The 21,708-nt window shown below is 43.2% G+C and overlaps 1 protein-coding gene across 10 annotated transcripts in view; it reads left to right on the top strand.

Moving 5' to 3' along the window:
* Window positions 1–21,708, top strand: part of LOC145525995 (uncharacterized) — a 548,630-nt gene that overhangs the window by 249,949 nt on the left and 276,973 nt on the right. For 7 of the 10 annotated variants that reach the window (XR_014068613.1, XR_014068608.1, XR_014068606.1 and 4 more), the window contains one exon: window positions 1,587–1,692. The exons of 1 other annotated variant lie outside the window; for it this stretch is intronic. The gene's annotated coding sequence lies outside the window, so the exon portion shown is untranslated. Of the gene's footprint in view, window positions 1–1,586; window positions 1,749–3,121; window positions 3,296–21,708 lie in introns of those variants that run through there. 2 more of the 10 variants (XR_014068577.1, XR_014068612.1) reach the window with 2 other exon arrangements.

The raw sequence follows: 21,708 nt of genomic DNA, 5'->3' as shown, positions 1-21,708 counted from the left end.
CTTTCAACTTTCAGGGGAACATATCTACCTAACATTTTAAAGATAAAGATAGAATAAAATATTTCCAATTATTTTTATAAGAAAAAGTATTAACTCTAATACACATGCAAAGAGCACACAAAAATATTTTTATATATGTATATATAAATATTTTATTAAGGCATTTTACTTGGGATTTAGCCACCTGTAAACATTGTAGCAAAAAGAATCTAGCAGTATGTTAAGAAAAAAATCATGACAAAGTAAGGTTCATTTTAGGACCACATTAATTTTTTAATATTATGAAGTCTATATAATTTAATTTATTAATAGCAAAGGGAAAAAATGTAATTGATCATCTTGAAAGATGCTGAAAAGCATTTGCTAAAAATTAACATTCATGCCCAATACAAAAACCTCTCAATAAAATATAAATAAATAGATAAGCTCATAACTTTTACCATGTATTTATAATCCATGGCTAGCCTCATGCTCAGTGGTAAAACTCTCATTAAAGTCAGAAACAAAAAAAAATGTTCACTGTCATAGCTATTACCTGGTAGTATTTTTTTCCAGACATGCCAATTCTATTAGAAAAAGAAATAAAATGAATAGAGGAGATAATATCATGATTTGCAGAGTGTGAAATACTTTGAAGCCATTAAAAGGACAGTAGGTTCTCCATATACTGACTCATAAAGATGTCTACTCCATATCGGGAAGAAAATATAGGCTATAAACAGTAAGTAGAATATGGTGTCGTTTTTGTAAAAGCAGAGTATATGAGTGTATGTAGTGGGTGAAAAGCATGTAAAACACTCGTGAATTGTATTTGGCAAAATATTAACTGTCTTGCTTCTGACTGATGGGCTAATAGGACCTTCTGATTTCCTACCTGTGCCTTTTGGGAACTGCTTGACTTTTTAAAAATAAATAATTTGCCCAAGGTCAAAGGCAGTTTGACTTTAAATCCTATACTTTTAACCACTCCTCTGTTATTATTAGAGAAAATGTCATTGCCATCTCCAAAACACAAATATATGTTTTAGATGTATGCTTACTACCCACTCCAGTATTCTTGCCTGGAGAATTCCATGGACAGAGGAAGGCTATAGTCCATGAGGTCACAAAGAGTCGGACACAACTGAGTGACTTTCAGTTTTCATACACATATGTATGAAAGATTTAAAATTATGACATAATAGGATTTCTAACACACAGTCAATAAATTATATTTATTAGCCTCTCTAAACCCTACTTACCTGAAATATGAGCAGGGACTATGCTTATTCAGCTTTGTATCCCCTAGCAACAAGCGAATGTCCTTCACAGAGTATTAATATTAAACAGACATATTTTATACATGTAAATATAATAAACACTAGCAAATTGGATTACATTGTACAATGAACAGTGGACTCTCTTGAGAAACCCCCCCTGGCCTTCCTTTGTGATGAGCAGTCATGCTGGCCTGCAGCTTCTATGTGGGCCAAGGTACAGCCACTGGCAGGGATCCAAGGGGTCATGGACTCAGAGCCTGGCATCCAGTAGAAGCCCCTTGAGAGATGACTTTCAGCAGCAGAAAGATATGCATTTCCTCTTCACAGAAATCTGGACCCTGCAAAAGCCTGAACGAAGACCTCATCTTTCTGCTCAGTGCCATCTTTCATGGAGGCTGTGAGGAGGAGGTTGAACATATGGCCAGCCTGTGGGGTAGGTGAACGCCGCTTATATGACCCAGCAGGCACTGAGAAGCCTAAAGGCCCTAGGTGAGCTGTCTGGAAAATACCGGGGTTTAGTTTTCTTCAGCTAGAATACAGCACCTTGTGCTTTTCCACATTCTGGTTTCTGAGCTCAAAGAACATGAAGAAGGGCTCAAGCTGACACGAGCACTGGCCGTAGAGGGAATCAGATGTCCCAACAAATGGTTCCAGTCGTGTGGTGCTGGGATGGACATTGCTGAATCTCCCTGCAGGTGCCCTTTCGGCCTTGGATCGGAGAGGTGCCATGGGAAGACCCACTGCAGGCTTCAGCGTGTCCACGTGGGGCTGCTACTAAGAAGCCCGTGAGGGTCCTATGCCACCTGAGTGGTTACTCAGGGATTGGGCAAGTGGAGAGGGTCTTTGCAATATGGTGGGCTTCCTAGAGCTTCTTCCCCACCCCCACCTTGTAGTACACCCACCACCCACTCACGACCTCCCCAATCTCCCCTCAGAACTTCATGTGGTCCTGGGCTGCCTACCTTGATTGGATTAAACTCTTCTCTCCAGTTAGTTCTCAAGTACCAAAACCTCTCTTTACAAGTTACTTTCCCCTTTTATTGGATCTAGGTTTTAGATCTAGTCCTTAAATATGTTCATCTCATCTCTCCCTCGCACCGCCTCAAAGTTTCCATGATCTAGGTCTCCATTTTCGCAAGGAATAGCTAAGAAGATTGAGGACCAAAGACTTCTTCATTAGGTGGAGAAGACAGAGAGTAACAGTGTGTTGCCCACCCACCCGCCCTCCGTGGGTATTTTTACATTCGTCCTGAGCTTTGGCTTCACTTGAGGAGCTAATTGGTAATGAAGGACTTTCAGGCAGGTTGCTGGGGCAGATGAATAAATGGGCAGTTTGATTAGTATTTTTCTAATCAAGGAGATGAATGACCACAATGTACATTCTGTCATATCAAGGACACACACAAATCATTTGTGCATTCAAGGAAGTAGCAATGCACAACTCAAGGATATAGATGATAAACATATAGATTAAAAGTATAGTCACATGAGGATTAAAAAGTGATAAAATACCATAAGGTACATTAGAAAAGAAAAAGATGAACTAGAAATAGTACTCTTTGAGCATTTATTATATGCCAGACACTATAAAAGCACTTTCATATATTCTTTTTATCTATTCCTTCCATGATTACTTTTATCATGAAGATGAGAAAACTGAGGGTCAGAGATATAAAGTAAACTGTTTTGAAAGTCCCTTGGGCAACTTCCTTGGTGGTCCAGTGACTGAGACTCCACACTCCCAATGCAGGGGGCCCGGGTTCAATCCCTGGTCAGAAAACTAGATTCCACATGCCGCAACTAAGACCCAGCACAGCCAAATAGATAAATAAATAGATTCTTTTTTTAAATTTTTTTTAAAGGAAGTCATTCTGAATAGAAGCTGCTGTGAGATCACGAGCTTTAGAGATGAAGTCAGCTTGTCCATCTTTTAGAAACACAAGACTAGAGAAAGAAGGCATGTTCTTAGGCCCACCTTCATCAGAATTACTTGAAGATTTTGCTGAATATACAGATTCCTGGGCCTCCTCAGAGAGGTATTAAATCAGAATTTCTAGGTGTGAGATACAAAACCTGAATTTTTGATAAATGTAAGAAATAGAAAAGGGGATAAAGAATAATATGTCTTAACTTTTTGATTATTGAGAATTGGTATCTGAAAATATCTTTTTAACAGTGCAGTGAGAGTTATTGAGGTATAATTTAATGCAGTAAAAGTTACCCTTTCTAGGTGAGCAGTCCTATTAATTTTGGCAAACACAGAATTATGTAACCACCAACATAATGAAGAATACTCTCTATCCATCAGAGCCTTAAGCATAATGTTAACTATAGTTTTTGTAGATATTCTATATTGAGTTGAAGAAGTGTCTGTTATTCCTAGTTTGCCTAGAGTTGTTATCATGAATATATTTAAGTTTGTCAAATACTTTTTTCTGCACCTATTGAGATGATCAATTTTTTTCTTCCTTTTTCACACTGTTGGCTTGGACTTAGCAGGTGGCTCAGTGGTAATGAATCTGCCTGCCAATGCTGGAAATGCAGGAGATGCAGTTTTGATCCCTGAGTCAGGAAGATCCCCTGGAAGAGGAAATGGCAAACCACTCCAGTATTCTTGCCAAGAAAATCCCATAGACAGAGGAGCCTTGTGGGCTATAGTCCGTGGGGTTGCAAAGTCATACAGGACTGAAGGACTTAGCACACATGGTTAAGTATGTCGAATGATTTATGTATGTTGAACCAAACTTGCATTCTCAGGATAAAGCTTATTTGGCCATGACGTTTTATCATTTTTGTAAAGTGCTAGACTTGATTTACTAATAGTTTAAGAATTTTGCCTCCATGTTCACAAGGACTGTTGATTTGTAGTTTGACTTTCTTGTAGTGCTCTGAGAGGTATGATAAATGCTAATGATAAAGTGATAGCATTTTACGATAATTGCTTTTTTTTCAATGAAATCAAACTTTTCAAGTATTTATCAATAGATTTCCTGTACTCTGGATTCTGGTTGATTTTGGCCAACAAGATGCCTTTGCAAATACAGGAAGGGAAGGGGACAATGGGGCTGGGCCATTTTTTTCCACCTGTTTTCCTGCCTTGAACCTTGTCATCTCTCTATATAAGATTACAGTTCCTGCCAGACAGTTATCTCCATATAGCTCTCTCTTGGGATTCTAGAAACTGTTCCCTCACCTTCCTTCTTTGAACTGGAGTAGAAAACAGTTCTCTTTTCTTCTTAGCCCTGGTACTGCATCTTGTGGTCTTCCCTTAACCTGGTATACCTTTGTAAATTATTCCTTAGAAAACTCAGTAATGCTTTGTGTGAACTATTTGATTTCTGCTGGAACCCTGGCTGATATATACATCATCAGCTTTCAATCCTTATATCCAATTGTATGGACTTTCAGATATCTTAGTTTCATTGAAAATTAAGTTTCTGTTTCTTGTTTCCTTTGTTTGGGAGATTTTTTTCTTTTCTTTTCTTTTTTTTTTAAGAAGAGAAGGGGACAGAAAGTACTTAGCTTGAAGAGAAGCTTTTGAGATTGTATATTGACTGCATTACTCTTCCACACTGGAGTGTAACAAGTATTGTCCATGTTTGGTTTAAAGATGGCAGATGCATCTCTTTCCCACACACCAGGAAGACTGAATCATTGCCTCTCAGCCTTCCCAGATTACCTTGAACATGACCATATTGCAAGAGCTCCATATGTCTTGAAGGCAAGAGTCACATCTTCTTTGCCTTTGTGTCCCAAGAAAATAGCCTAGAGATGAGTTATTTCCACTTATATCATTTCAAACTTTTCAAATCACTAAAGTAAAAATTTTAATTACTCATGTGTAAGCCTTGCTGTATGTTCATAGCTTTCTCTTCTCTTACTCTTACTCTTTTTCTTTTGTTCCCAGCCCTCATTGTATGCTGCATTTTTTTTTCTTTCAAATTTGAACATTTTAAGTCTTCTGTGGCCAGGCAATTTGTTAACACACCAGTCAGCAGAAGTCTGCTTCCCAAAAATCAGTAAGCCTTGGAGACAGAAGGGTTAGATGTATGAGACAAAATGGTCTCTGTTCTATTAGTTGAAAGTGAAAGTATTAGTCGGTCAGTCATGTTAGACTATTTGTGAGCCCATAGACTGTAGCCTGCCAGGCTCCCCTATCCATGGAATTCTCCAGGCAAGAATACTGGAGTGGGTGGCCATTCCCTTCTCCAGAGGGTCTTCCCAACCCAAGGATCAAACTTGGGTCTCCTGCATTGCAGGCAGATTCTTTACCATCTGAGCCACCAGGAAAGCTCTATTAGTTAAGTACTTTCCAAGTTTTCACATGTATTATAAATCTCCTGAGAACCTTGCAGGTTCTGATTCAGTGGGCTTCCTATAGACCTGTTACTCCTCATTTTTAATGCACACTCAGTGACCCTAATGCTACAAATTTACAGATCCACACTTTAAGCACGAAGTTAGACTCTTGCGGATTGGCACAAATTTAGTCATTAGTTATAGGAGACATTATTGTTAAGTTTTAATATATTTTTTCAAATGTTATTAGTTCATGGTCCCTTTTGAAAAGTGTTGCCTTCCTGACAGATGAATCTATTAGAAGGATCTAAGCAAAATATGACTCAACTGCCATTTCAAAATCAGAACTCTGTGAATTAGTTAAGCATATGTGTGAGAAAAATGTTGGGCCAAGGGAGAAGGCTTTCACCATGAAAGAGAGGCTGAAGCTTGCCATCAGTTTATTTCCGGTGGGTTAGAAACAACTTTAGGAGAATATGAAGGCTGTGATAATTCACTCTGGTTTCTCCTCAAAGTCTCAAGTTTTTTTAGGATACAATATTGGTGTCATTTATCTTTTGTCATTTATCTTTTAGATAGTCTGGGGAGAAAACCTTGTAGATGTCTTTTTGGATTTTGCTTAGTGGCTTGGAATTATGAGAATTGCCCAGCATGCTTTGCAACCATTGACCAAGCTGCAAGAGGTAGCTTTTCCTTTCACTTATACTTTCTCAGGCCCACTGTATCTTAGGATTGTTCTGGCTCCTTTCATCAAAGGTTGTTTATGGGAAGTTGATTTAGGCAAGGGGTGACCGTTTGGTTTTATTTTTGCCAATTCAAATTGATCATTAGTGGCTGGAGGGATTACGATGTTGAAAAGGATTCTAAAGTTTTGTTAAGATCCATAATTTGGGCTTCCCTTGTGGTCCATAGTTGAGAGTCCTCCTGCCAATGCAGGGGACACGGGTTTGATTCCTTGTCTGGGAAGATCCTGCATGCCACAGGGCAACTGGGCTCACACGCCACAACTACTGAGCTCCCGTGCTTCAACTACCAAAGCCCATAGGCTTAGAGCCTGTGCTCTCTAACAAGAGAAGCCACTGCAATGAGAAGCCTGTGCACTACTCAGGAAGCGAGTAGCCCTCACTCAGTGCAACTAAAAAACATCCATAAATTATGTCTGTAAGAGGGTAGAAGTAAAGCCCATGTGTCAGATATTTGCCATTTCTAACCCAGCCTTAGAAGGGAGAAGACTCATTGACAGGCTAGTGGGACATTGGTTCACTAACCTTAAGCCCTGTAACCACTAAAAGCAGCTCACATGTGGCTTTCCCTTCCTTCCCTGTTGTCAATGCCACTGTACCTGCATTGGGGATAATGTCCAAGTTTCGGCATGAGGAGTCATTTTTAATGATCTAGTCAGATATGATTTTGTTGGATGTCTTCTCATTTATATTGTCCATCCCAGCAGTCCCCACACTTTTTGGCATCAGATATTCACTTCATGGAAGACAAGTTTTCCACAGACCAGTAGGTGGGGATGATTTGAGGATGATTCAAGTGCATTACATTTAGTGTGCTCTTTATTTCTATTATTATTATTATTATATCAGCTCCACCTCAGATCATCAAGCATTAGATACTGGCGGTTGGGGACCCCTGGTCTATCCTATATCATGAGCATTTCTAAAAAGGCAATAGTTTCCTAAAGTAACAGATCATCAAGATTTGTTAGTCTAACTGGCTGGCTTTCTTTTTAAATAATCTGGCTGTCTGCCCCCTGCACGTTTTCTTCCCAGCTGGGAAGCTTGTCACCTGTCACTCTTGGGTTGATCACTAGAAAATGTCTTGTTTTGCTGTTCTCTGGACTGTGATGTGATCCTCAAGTCCCCAGGTCTAGAGGCTCTGCTGACTGTGAAAAAGCTTTTCGTGGTATCTGCATCCTTTCCATACAATGCCTTTTACAAGGCTGGAACTAAAGTCTCTTACCACACTCAGTTGGGACCTTTCTTTGCTTTGCAGAAGTGTTTTTTTCATTAGCCTTAAGATCAATGACAAACCACTGTTACACGAGGTCAGAAATTAACTTTGGGTTTGCTGGCCTTCAGTGAGTGGTTCTGTTCAGTGGGAATTGAACTGTTTATTTGGATAGGTCTGAGTCTGAGTTCTGCCATGTATTTTTTCTAATTGGTCACCTTGAGAAAGTCATCAGCCTCTCTGAGCCTTCATTTCTCATCTACAAATTGAAGATAGTAATAACTACCTCCTTGGGGTGGTGTGAATATCCTGTGTATTCAGGATCTGTCACAGTGTTTTTCACATACTTAATATAACAGATGGGCTTCCTTGGTGGCTCAGTAGTAAAGAATCTGGCTGCCAGTGCAGGAGATATGGGTTCAATCTCTGGGTCAGGAAGATTCCCTGGAGAAGGAAATGGCAACCCACTCCAGTATTCTTGCCTGGGAAATTCCATGGACAGAGGAGCCTGGCAGGCTACAGTCCATGGGCTTGCAAAAGATTCAGACACAACTTAATGATTCAACTAATGTAACAGATATTTATTCAACTTCTTTTTCCCTTTCTTCCCCCTTGTGTTTGATGTAAGGTCATATTGTGTATTGTTTTGATTTGATTTTCTTTTCATCTTAATAACTGAAGTGTTCCAAGGTTTTGTTACCATGGGAATTTCTAGGTAAAAATCAAATGTCAATAGAGTTGAGAAGAGAATGAGTTCTTAGTGACTCCAGCACTTAGGGACCAGTTGAATAGACAGGTGGGCAGAGTCCAGAAGCTTTCAGATTAAGTGAGTCTTTGAGAAATTGCCAGATTATTAGACACAGGGCCTCATTTATTCAGAAACAACTGAAGCATGGCAGGGGAAAGAGTACCATGGAAGTGTTTCGATATATGTTCTCCAAACAAGGCTGAACTCGAGTCAAGCTGGGATCTTGTTGGTATTTCATTCATTCACCGATTCATTAATTCATTGAATCATTTATATCCCAGACACTTACTTAGCACTTAGGGTGTGCTCAGTCACCCAGTTGTGTCTGACTCTTTGCGGCCCAATGGACTGTAGCCCACCAGGCTCCTCTGCTTATGGAATTTTCCGTGGCAAGAATACTGGAGTGGGGTGCCATTTCCTACTCCAGGGGATCTTCCCAACCCAGAAATCGAACCCATGCTTCTTGTGTCTCCTACTTTGGTAGGCGGATTCTTTACCCCTAGCACCACCTGGGAAGCCCTTAGGGTGTGCTAGGCACTTTATCAATCCTTGCCTCAGAGAGCTTGTGGTAGAGTGGTGGAATGGTGATTTTATATGCTGTGATATCTGTCTCATTTAACTAAAGCAACGAAGCCATTTTTTATTAAATATCTTAAGACTAGCCCTCTCTTTTCGGTATGTCCCTCATCCCAATGCATCCTCCCTTCTTATGGGGCATAAAAAAGGGTACCTGGAGAAAGATGAGATGTCCCACTTTTGCTTGCGGTGGTGTCACTGAGTTCTATCCACTGGAATTTGAATAAAAATGATGGGTGTCCTGAACTTAAAAGGAAATCCTTTGCTATGATTTCCCCCTCATTCTTCCCCTCTGTGTGCAAAGCCGAACAACCTCGGAAGGCTTTCTGAGGACAGAACCTCCTTGCTTGCCTGTTTTCTGGGATGACTTCACAGAGCAGAGTTGGCCACCTGCTGGTACACGAAAAAGCAATGAACTTCCAAGCACTTTGAGCCACTGAATTTGGAGATTTCTTTATTATATCTTCTATTGCAACAAATTAAGCAGTCATGAATTTTCAAAGTTCTAAAATAACTCAAAATAACATGAATACCATTGGTCTAGCAGAAATGTAGATTTTGTTGACCATATGAGCAATTCCTGAAGTCTGACAGACTCTGGATCCAATCTCAACTCTGGAATAATTATGTATCTAAGATTTTATACCTTCCCAAAAGAAAAGAAATTCTCAAGTCTTCAGATACCAGAGAGTCACGATCTAATGTTTTTCCAGGGCCTTCCCTCTTTGCTAGTCTAAGGTTTGGAAAAACAAATATTTGACATATGAGTGTGTCAGGTTTCTCTTGGTGTTTATGGGGAGTGTTGGAGACATGATTGGGGGCAAAAATAGAAGCAATTGAAAAGCCAGTATCTGACCATTCAAATTCATGCTGAAGAAGATAGTACTAGAAAAAACAGATAAAGGGTCATTTGTAACACTTAATTCAGGCATCCCAGGAGCTCCCACCTCTAGACAAGCAGCCTTATCCTAGCGCCATTCAGCTGAAACCGCCTCCTCTGTGCCTTGAATCATCAGAGTCAACCTTTCTGTGGTTCTCAAAGATCAATGGCCAGTACAATCTACAACAACGGGAGAACATCCTCCCCACTTACTGCTGGGTAGTGAATTCACTTATGCATTCATTCATCACACAGATACTGAGCACTTATTTTATGCCAGGGAGATTGTAGATGTGTATTTTAGTGGGTATGTAGATGAGAAACCCTGCCCAAGAAAGTCAGGACTAGAATGTACCAGAGACACAGTACAGGTACAAGGAGAAATAGGAAATGCAGCAAAGGAATCAACTCAAGTGCAGCACAAGGCAGGTGTCCCCTGTCACTCAGCAGCCTGTGTCTACTGTGATAAAGGCATGTGATTAATTACACACAGAGTCCCTATGTATGTTCCCTCACTTACTAATTGCAATTAGTTGCAGGAGCACTGAACATATTGCTTTTCCTGAATGTCAGGACATTTCGCTGGATTCCCCTTGGTTCTCTGAGAAGCCACAATTAACTTCACTAATTACTCCCTTTACCACATGTGCCTCACTTAATGGAGAACCAAACTAATGAATGTTAATCTTTTAAAAACTTTTTTTTTTCTAAAAACCATCTTGGCTGCCATCCAATTAGCACAAGCAGTGGTTCCTTAGACAAAACCACAAATACTGTCAAGTCCATCCAAGGCTAGGGGAGCAAACTCTGGTTTGGGGAATTTCTTCATATCTTCTCCAGGAGGGAGAAACTCTCTGCTCTGGCAAAAAGTCACGTGGCACTTCTGGTTGGATATACCTTGAAAGATTTTGTAACTGGCCAAGCAGGCATCTCTGCAGCGATGCATCCATAGCCCCTGGTAGCAGTGGGGAGCTGGCAACCAGAGATATGTGCCAAGGACTAGGCTAGGAATGCGGGACAGATTAAAAAGGCACACAAATCCTGCTCTGATGCCAGCAAGACAGCTAGAGCTGAGCAGGGTGATTTCCTGTCTCTGTGATCTAGGTAACGTCTTCCTCCTTAAACTCCTGTGATTGTTCTCAAGATTCCTGTGAATCCGTGTGTGTGTGTGTGTGTCTGTGTGTAAGGGAAGGCTTACTTGCTCATGACTTTTCCTACATCTGTGTATCCTGCCTCTTTGCCACATTGTGCTAGTTCAGGTGGTAAACTCAGCAGCAGCTTTGATTTTTTCTCTCTCTCTCTCCCTCACACACACACACACTTTCCCAAAGCATTCATGAGAATTTGAGGACAAGATAGTAGGTGAGTTTATATTACATGCCCTACCCCCCAAACAAATGAGCTCAAATGGAGAAGCTGGCATCACTGTAAGAAGGTGTCCTTGAGGCACCGGACTCCATGGAGATCTTCACCCCAATTGGTTCCAGCTAGAATCCGCCAGGTGAGAAATGTTTCACCCTTTGTCTGCTGCGGAGCAGTTCCTAGTTCTCCTCCAGAACCTTGATAATTCTTCTGCCTCAAGTGTGCTCATCAAGATTTTTTTTTTCAAAGATCGGGAAGAAGAGAAGTAAGAGAGAATTCTCTTTTCAACAGGAATTCTTGTACAAACTGCTAGGATAGGGGTTCCCAACCTCTAGGATCTAATGCCTGATGATCTGAGGAGGAGCTGATGTAATAATGATAGAAATACAGTGTACAGTAAATGTAATGCACTTGAATCATCTCAAAACCATCCCCTACACTTATCTGTGGAAAAGTTGTCTTCCAGGACAATAGTCCCTATTGCCAAAAAAGTTGGGGACAATTGTGCAGCTAGAACAGCACCTCTTTTTATGTCATCATCACTACAATGCATTCTCCTAATTACAACTTAGAATACCTGGCACTCTAGTGAGCTTTAAAAAAAAAATTAATTAATTAATTAATTTTTTTTTGCTAGGTCTTCATTGCTGAGTGGGCTTTTTCTCTAGTTGTAGTGAGCAGGGGGCTGCTCTCTAATTGCAATTCCTGGGCTTCTCATTGTGGTGGCCTCTGTTGCTGTAGAGGACAGGCTCTAGGGCATGCAGTCTTCAGCAGCTGCAGCACATGGGCTCAGTAGTTGCAGCTCCCAGGCTCTAGAGCACAGGCTCAATAGATGTGGTGCACGAGCTTAGTTGCTTTGTGGCATGTGGGATCTTTTCAGATCAGGGATCAAACCTGTGTCTCCTACATTGGCAGGCAGATTCTTTACCACTGAGCCACCAGGGAAGCCCCACTAGTGAGCTTTTTTAATACGCCATGTTTATCGAGCGTCGCTGTAACCCAGGCAAGGCATCATGTCTCATAGTCACATTCTGCAAGTTAAGAAACTGAGCCTCCAGGTGGTGAAAGCCCAAATGAGCATGGCTTATTTTAGGTAAAATGTTCTTTCTGCCTTGTCTTGCTCTAAGATGGCTGCTTCTTGGAGGTATAGGAGGGATCAGGAACTAGTGAATCATCTAACTCTGGCCCTTATCTCTTTCATTCCACTCCAAATTCCATTCTTGCTTTGAAGCAATGTCCTGAGGTACTTGGAGCAGAATATGAGACTAGTCAACCCGCATTGGGTTATTTGCCATGTTTTTCAGCCTTGACACTATAGAAATTTTATGTAAGATAATTTTTTGTCAGTGAATGGAGATGTTGTATGATGTTCAGCAGCGTCCCTGGCCTCTACCCACGAGATGCCAATAGAATACCCACTCCAATTTGTGACAATCAAAAGTTTCTCCAGACATTGCCAAGTGTCCCCTAGGGAGACAAATTCACCTGTGTTTGGGAACCACCGAGTTATTGTCACACACACATTGTTGGGGTGGTTTGTCTTCATGACCTGTACCACGGATAATTGGTCATGTTGAGCATCTCAGAAAAGAAATGCAAATCCTGCAAGGCATATGGGAAAGAAAAGGGATTTGAACCTCTTGTTCACTTTTCACTGGAAAGAGGACATGTGCCTTCACTCTGCTAAAGACAAAGGAAGATAAATATGCCGCCCCTTTCCATGGCAAGAGCTCTTCTGATGGCTCCGACTTTAACAACAAACTGCAAGCGGTGCCAAGAACCACGCATCAGTCCATTTAAGGAAAAGATGGCATATTTGAACAGCTTGACACTGTGAAGGCATAAATTATTGGGAGAGACAAATGTGAGCTGGAGAGATTTGTAAATGTGGCAGACGGTAATCCTGGTATTTCGCATTAATTGTTTTTCTCAGGCAGGAGACCTCCTGTGATTTACATTCTGGAGTAGGGAAATGATGGACTGAGCCAGACAGCTTGTCACCTCCGGAGAAGACGAGTGGGGAAGTGACAGCTGTCTTGGAAGCTCCTATTTCTTCCAGAGCATCAGGGGTGCTGTCACATGCCTGGGGGGAGGCCAAGTGGGAGGAGTAGAGGAGTGAGCCCGGTAGCTGAATGGAAGAACAGAAGAATAGGTGGCACAGTCCTTTCCGACCAAGGGCTGAAAAGTGATGTGCAAATAAGCAGGGGAAGGCATCAGGTAGACGCTGGGGTTCAGCTTTTCTGGCCCTTCCCGCAAGTGGGAACCCGCTCTACTTTGTGAAGGGGCGGGTATTGGGAGGGGTGGTTAGAGACATCAGAAGGAACAGAGGGTGTTTGTCCAGACCACAGAAACTTTGGTCAGTGCAGAAGTGTGGATTGAATCCTGGCTCACCGGGTACAGCTGATGAGGGAACAGGGAAAGGTCACGTTGTCTCCCTTGTGTCAGTATGTTCCTTTACTTTGTCCTTTCCAGAACCACTTTGCCCAGAAGCTATTGCTCCTTTCTCCAAACCCCAAGGATGAGCTAAGCCCCTCCTGCACTGAGAGGGCTCCATCAGATGGGGCTGCCTGCAGACTGGAGCAGAATTATCATGTGTCCTAGGCACAGAAAAATCTATGATTTTACCACTAGTCATGTATGGATGTGAGAATTGGACCATAAAGAAAGCTGAGTGCTGAAAAATTGATGCTTTTGAACTGTGGGGTTAGAGAAGACTCCTGAGAGTCCCTTGGACTGCAAGGAGATCCAACCAGTCCATCCTAAAGGAAATCAGTCCTGAATATTCATTGAAAGGACTGATGCTGAAGCTGAAGCTCCAATACTTGGGCCACCTGATGCTAAGAACTGACTCATTTGAAAAGGCCCTGATGCTGGAAAAGATTGAAGGCAGGAGGAGAAGGGGACGACAGAGGATGAGATGGTTGGATGGCATCACCTACTCAATGGACACGAGTTTGAGCAAGCTCCAGGAGTTGGTGATGGACAGGGAAGCCTGGCATGCTGCAATCCATGGGGTCTCAAAAAGTCACACATGACTGAACGACTGAATTGAACTGAGGCACAGAAGTTCTGGAAACCAGCCAGAAGCAGTGAAAAGAGATATTTAGTGGACAACGTGTGGTCAGGACTGGACCAACGAGCCATCAGGGTTGTCAGACCCCTTAGTAAGAGATGTGGTCAGGGAAGTGGTGGCATTGTTGCAGGAAGTGGGACCCCTTCCAAGGCCCATGAATGCGGTCTTGTCTAACACTTAGAAATGAATTGTCCAAGTAGACATGCAAGCTGGCAGAGCAAGCGATTTTACTGGAAAGGGGCACCCGGCTGGAGAGTAGCAGGGTAAGGGAATCCAGGAGGACTGTTCTGCCACATGGCTCGCAGGTTCCAGTTTTATGGGGATGGGATTAGTTTCTGGGTTATCTCTGGCCAATCATTCTGACTCAGGGTCCTTGTTGCTGTCACACGCATTGCTTATCCAAGATGGATGCCAGAGAGAAGGATTCTGGGAGGTGGTTGAACATGTGGCATCTCCTTTTGACCCTTCCTGAACTCTTCCTGTTGTTGGTGACTTTTTAGTTCCATGTTCCTTACTAGGACCTCTTGTCATAAAATAACTCATGCAAATAGTTACTGTGGTTCCTGGCCAGGGTGGGTGGTTTCAGTCGGTGTACTTCCTCTAACAGCATTGACAGGCAAGGTTGCTTCATTGGGCAGTATCATGTCAGCCTGGCCAAAGCTGGAGCCATGTTTCCAGAATCTTCTTCCCTGTGGGGTTCAGGGTCAGAGTGAGCCCAGGAGGACTTTGAATGGATTTGGAAGGTGGCAGTGAAGCAGCAGGCATTCCTCCCAGAAGATGGTCATGGTCATCAGTGGTGAAAGGTGGACAACCAGATGCCCAGTGGGCCCTGGTTTGTCTTATTCTCCCACTCTGGACCCATCTTATCCTACTGACCAGTGGCCTCTCTGACCAGTATCAGCCCAGGTCTGTGGACAGGCTTCTCTGTCCGTGGGACTCTCCAGGCAAGAATACTGGAATGGGTTGCCATGCCCTTTTCCAGGTGCATTTCTTTGGCTCATGGAGGCAGGAGTTCACAGACTCCGCAGGAGTCCCCCTGCCGGGTGTCAACTAAAAATGACGCACAACTTGAGAGTTGAGAGTCAAGTTTTATTTGGGGCAAAATGAGGACAGCAGCCTGGGAGACAGCACCTCAGATAGCTCTGAGAGACTGCTCCAAAGAGGCAGTGGGGAAGCTCGGTATACAAGATTTTGGTGAAGGGGGAGTTCAGCGCAATTAAGCACTCATTTTACAAAAGACCTTCTGCTATTCATCAGGAGCTGATGTCATCATGAAGGGATTTAATGCTTTTCTAGATATGAGATGTAAGGATTGGGATCATAAAATCAGTTCCTGAAAATATCCAACTATTTAAAGCCCTGTTCCAACCTGAACTACCTCAGGGGGTGTTGAAGGTCAGCAGCTACCACAGCACAGGGTTTAATCTCCGCAGAGGCAGATGGCAAATGCCCTTGTTGTTCAGTCATTGACAATGCTCTTGGCAAGTGCCCATTTGTAGTTTACACAGGTATCAACTTAAAAAATATTCACAACCTAAAAGTTGAGAGCTATGTTTTATTCAGTGGGAATTTTTAGGACTTCAAGCCAGGAGACAGCATCTCAATTAACCCTGAGAGAACTGCTCAGAGGAGGCAAGGGGGAGGAGCCAGGTTTTATAGAAATTTTGTAACAAAAGGCAGATAGTCTGAACATCAAAAGATTATTGTTAATTAAAGAAAAGCAGATAAACCAAGTTAGGGGATTTAGTGCTTTTCTATGTATGGGAAGGTACAAGAGTCTGGACTCTCTGAAGTCATTCCTTTCATATACACCTCAGCTATCCCAGGCCAGTAGCCTGTGTTTCTTTTACATCCTGAGCTCCCTTGGGGCTCACCGTAGGGAGTGCCTGCATGTGCGTGAAAAGTTGCTTCAGTTATGTCCAACTCTTTGAGGCACTGTGGACTGTAGCCTACCAGGCTCCTCTGTCCATGGGATTCTCCAGGCAAGAATACTAGAGTGGGTTGCCATGCCCTTCTCCAGAGGATCTTCCCGACCCAGGGATCGAACCCCGTCTCCTGCACTGCAGGCAGATTCTTTACCACTGAGCTACGAGGAAAGCCCCTACTGTAGGGAGTGGCTGCAGTCTGATAGCAGTTAGATGTCAGGTATTCTCCTTTCTGAGTGCCCTTAGGGCTCACCAGCTCACACTGGAGGGCTGCAGTTTGCTGATGACTGTGACATCCTTGTTTACTGATAGGGTAGGAAATATTCTGTTTCTCAGTGTGGACCCACAGGAACCCAGAAAGTGGAGCTGAGGGTCATGGAGAGATGAGAATGTTCATGAAGCGGGAATCTGGACCATGATCTGGACCCCGGTTACCCCTGGTCTATATGGTGCTTTTGTGTGAAGCACAAAGACACCTCCAACAGACAAAACCTGGGCTGGGGTCTTGGTTTGGGCAGCAGAGCCGAGGCTGGATTTCAGCTCCCACTTCAGCAGGGCCTTGCCTGCATTGCCACGTGCAGCACCTGAAGGGTATGATGAGTTTGTGTTCAGCTACCTGAGGTCAGAAGGATGTCAGAACGTTTTGCTGAAGAGGGATTTGGTGAGTAAGAATCCCACATCTGACTCTATGGGGCACAACCAGCTGCCCAAAATGTACCTGTCAAGTGTTGAGTTGACTGGCACTGCTGATGATGCTATTGTTCATCTCGATTAATTTCTTTTGTCATTTCAAAGGCTTTGGGGGCACTATTGACCTGCTGTGCAAACACAAGATGAGCCTCCTCCCCGTCCCCCCCATTAAGATCTTCATGCTAGGCCTCCAGGGACACGTACACAACTGTGATGATCACAGGTTGGTGTGAACCTGCCAGTCTCTACAGTGGGGAAAGGAGGTGAAGTGGGAGCTGACGTTTATTGACCCTTACTACCTACCTGGCTGTGAGACACTTTACCTACACTTGTGATTTAAGTCACCTAACTATTCACGAAGCAGGCACTTCCAACTGTGTCCAACACTAGAAGATACATTAGCTAACTTGCCCCGTCTCAGTAAGTAAGCACTCGGATGGAATTTGGTCCCAGTTCTGTCTTCTCAGGAGTCTGTGTGAAGAAGGTGCAGTTGTCTTTGGAGCTGCTGTAAGCAAAGCAGTTTAGAAGCAGACGTAGGCAGTGATGGGCCTCTGACATTGGCGGGATTCCTTTGTCCATTTGTGCCAATGAGGTGTCTGCATTTCTCTGGGGTGAGGAATCCTGGGTGAGGGAATGTGCAGATTAATGTCCTATAACTGGCACTTTGTTGACCAGGAAGCCAGTACCTGAAAGAGAGGAAGTTTGTCTGAAAGCAGCCTTTGTTTGCTCTCCCCTGATCATGTCAGTCTTACCATCAGTGCTTCTGATGTGCTCTTGGGACACTGCTGCCTGTCAGGGAGGAGAGCCGTATAAGGATCCGAGTGTCACCTTGGGAACAATTCTTGGGGCTGTACAATATAATTGTTCCTGGTTGATTTGAACTTGGACTTTGAGCACCTCGCCTGTGAATGAATTGTTTCTTTATGAGAAGAAAAAAAGAAGGCCACGTCTCTGAGCAGAATATGTATTCTTGAGCCCAGAAGACCTCAGCACAGCCCCGATCCCTGTCATTTAAATTATCAAGAAGAGAAAAAACATCTCATCTGTTCTTAGTGTCCAGGTTCTAAACCAGCAAAAGGGATGCCCCTACCTTCCTGAGCTAGCCCAGGGCTGGCTCTTTGACCTTATGTTAGTTTGGGCTGCTTTCTCTGTGACAGTCTCTCGGGGAGGAATCTGAAACTAGGGCTTCCTCACTTCTGGGCACACTGCCTCAAGTTTGAGAAGTAAAATGTCATGATGTCATTGTGTGTATGTGTGTGTGTGTGTGTAGATAGTGTGCATATATAGGAGAGAACCATCCATTTACTTCAAAAGAAATCTGGGATAGATACAAAGCAGACACCCACATGCTCCTTGCCTGTTATAATAATCCCTATTCAGATGTCAGCAGCTTTAAGAGGCTGTTCAAGTGGTAAAAAGTTGTGCTGTTTTGCCAATCACTGCATATGAATGAGGCCAGGCATTTTCACTTTTATTTGTCCTCCCCTGAAGTTTTGAAAAAAGTACCTAACTGCTGAGTAGATAGGTATACTCGATAACTCCTTGGAGAACTCTTAAGCTAGAAGCAAGGACTCAGGCAGGAGAACAGCTTCATGTCCCCTTCTCTGGTCATTCAGATAAACTTTATGATCCAGAGAAAGTGTTTCATGTTGTTCCCTTTGGTGATTTGAAACGTGGCAGTGAGGAAGGAGTGATTTACCCAAGTTATGGCAGGTTGACAGGTACAGGGAAATGGAGCCTGTACAAACAAAACAGAAAAGTAGATCTTATCTTAACTGTAATTGCTTCTAGAGATGATAGGACTTTTGTCTGGCACCTAGTCAGTACTAGAGGCCTTTGCCTTCCTGCAGATTCTTGTAGTCAGCTTGATGCTACCAACTCTCAGAGCTCTCCCCTGGCTGCCTGAGATAATGTAGTCACCTACCTGGGGTCCTTTCCTAGCTCCCTGTGCCCTGCCCTCTGAACAGTATTGGTCACAGTGATAGAACCCAACTCAACCAAAACTAGAAAGTAAAGGAGGCTTGACTGGTGTACTAGGCAGTTCAGGGATGACTGGATTTAAGAGATCAAATCCAATTAGGTTTTAGGATACTCAGTCCATCTATTAGAATCCGCCTGCTTCTTTCACATTTCTCTACAAGCTCTTTCCATGAGATGGTCCATGGTGGCTTCTTGCCTATATCCCACCATGTCATTCTCTGCTGCCCCCTTCTCCTGTTGCCTTCAATCTTTCCCAGTATCAGAATCTTTTCCGATGAGTCAGCTCTTTGCATTCAGGTGGCCAAAGTATTGGAGTTTTAGCTTCAGCATCAGTCCTTTCAATGAATATTCAGAGTTAATTTCCTTTAGCATTGACTGGTTTGATCTCCTTGCAATCCAAGGGACTCTCACTAGTCTTCTCCAACACCACAGTTCAGAAGTTTCAATTCATCAGTGCTCAGCCTTCTTTATGGTCCCACTCTCCCATCCATATACAACTACTGGAAAAACTATAGTTTTGACTAGAGACAGAAAACAGAATACTCAGCACAGAACTTGAGCAAGCTACCTCTGTCCAAGAGAGTACACGTTCAGTTGTTCCAAGATCTCTGTGTACCTGGATACTTTGAGGAATGGCAAGAGGGTTGAGTGGTTGGAGGGGAATGAGTGGAAAAGGAATTATTTTTGAAGATTCAGAAGATATTCTTGGCTTTCACAGTGTCCTCAATGAGAACCAATAGAGAGCATAATGAATCCAACCATTGCTACCTGGAATGTTATAATTGATAGAGATTTTGACTTTCTGGAATGGTGCTTCGACACAGTTTTACCACATCAACCTTTATTTTTAAATGCTGATTGCCATAGGTGTGTATGTGGCAGGGTGGGGTGGTGGGAAGGCTCATAATTCCAGCTAGAATTACCTCCTCCTGTTCAACTCCAACTGATCAGGAGGGTAGAGGACCAGGAAGAGACAGGGAGGCTGCATGAACTCACTGTATAGCTGCTTACAAACATGGGAGCTGAGATTCTCATGGAATAGAAAGTGGGAAGAAAACAGTTCAGGGAGACAAGCCTTGAGACCTAAACTTCATCTTTTTCCTGGCCACTAGCAGCTCTGCATCTCCAGTTACCTCTTGCCTGTTAGTTTCAAGTCCAGGCATGCCAGGAGCACTCATTTCCATAAGAGGAAGTTGATTCCTCCTTCTTCTAATCAGATATGTATTTCTTCTCTTTCATAAGAAACACACAGAAACTTGGCAGATTTTCATATCAGTGGCTATTTAAACCTCTTTTTCTACTGTGTACACACCAATGTCCTCTGTTTCTTACCTCCTTGTAGACAGTGAGCTTCTCTACAAAAAGGCAGTATTTAGAACTGACTAGGATCTACCCCCTGTTTTTGTGCCAAATTTAGAAGCCATTGGCTTCTTAACAGGAAGTGGCATGTTTTGGATGTATTTATAGGAAGTTGGCAGCAGTAGGCCCAACGTGGAGTAACTGGAAAATGATTTGTGGTGGAGATCAGAATTAAGCTGCACTGTGGACAATAAACAGCATTTTGACAGCTAAAGGGAAAAGGAAGAGGTGTTTGGGGCTGGTGCAATAGAATGAGCAAAGGCTTAAAACTGGGGAGGATTGTGACTTATTAGAAGCAAAGTGTTTGCCTGCAGTATAGGCTGTGTGCTACTGAGAAATAGATGGGAAAATTGGAGGTTGAGGACTTGCTACTCCCCTTCCTACTAAGTGGAGGACTTAGATTCAGGATGGGAGTTGGGGCTCGGCTATGGCTTAACTGGGGTTGGCCTGTGATGTCAGGATAGAGCAAAGGGGTGGCCCAAGGAGGTGTCCTGAGAGGAAGAAAAGCAGAAAACCACAGAGGGGGTCTAAACAAAGTGTGTGATCAAATGAACTTCTCTAGCATAGGCTCTGTCCACAGAGCTGGTACAAAGAGGCCTCTGATCTCAGGGGAAAGAAAGAAGCTGGTTCTGAAGCAAGAAGAGAGGGGTAAGAGGAAGCGGGTAAGGTGAGAGTGTGCAGGTAAGATCAAGGGAGTTCATTTGAAAGAGACAGAAGAGGTTTCTGAGGCTGTGATGATAAGTACTGGGATTCTTTTCATGGGGGCCTGAGTGGGCCTTAAACCCAGAGGGATGGAATGGGGAGGGAGGTAGGAGGGGTGTTCAGGATGGGGAACACATGTAAACTCATGGCTGATTCATGTCAATATATGGCAAAAACCACTACAATATTGTAAAGTAATTAGCCTCCAACTAAAATAAATAAATTAAAAAAAAAAAAAGCAGTCACAGCCTCCTCCCCTCCTTTAACAAGTTACCCTCAAGGGCTCCTGACCCTGTGTCAGCCCTACATGCCAGGCTAAAGGGTTTGGGTTTTATCTCAGTGAGATGTAGGTGGTGGATGTATCCAGACTTGGCATCTCCTCCCTGTGGGAGTTTCTCTTCTCACATAATTCCCACATTGAAACTTAGACTGCTAATTCTACAGGCACGGCTGAAAAATGGAGGTATTTAGCAAGACCGCTGGTGGGCATCTGGAAGAAAAATCATGCTGCTCACTACAGAGCAGAATTTTAATAAAATTCCCTTTAGACTTTCTCGAGTTCTCTAACCATCATAGTGTCTGTCTCTAGCAACCACCTTATTGTCCCTCTTTTCCTTCCTAATGTCAGATTCTGTAAATCCCTTCTTAAGTGTGTGTGTTAGTCGCTCAGCGGTGTCTGACTCTTTGTGGCCCCCATGGACTGTAGCCCACCAGGTTCCTCTGTCCATGGAATTCTCCAGGCCAGAATGCTGGAGTGGGTTGCCATTCCCTTCTTAATGGGACTTTCCTGACCCAGGGATTGAACCCAGGTCTCCTGCATTGCAGACAGACTCTTTACCTTCTGAACCACAAGGGAAGCCCAAATCCCTTCTTAGCCTCAAGCAATTAGATCACGCTTT

This window comes from Giraffa tippelskirchi, chromosome 2, assembly GCF_054371585.1.
Source record: "Giraffa tippelskirchi isolate mGirTip1 chromosome 2, T2T-mGirTip1v1.2.pri, whole genome shotgun sequence".
In the NCBI taxonomy this organism is placed as follows: domain Eukaryota; kingdom Metazoa; phylum Chordata; class Mammalia; order Artiodactyla; family Giraffidae; genus Giraffa; species Giraffa tippelskirchi.
This window is presented reverse-complemented; position numbering and strand designations above follow the sequence as displayed.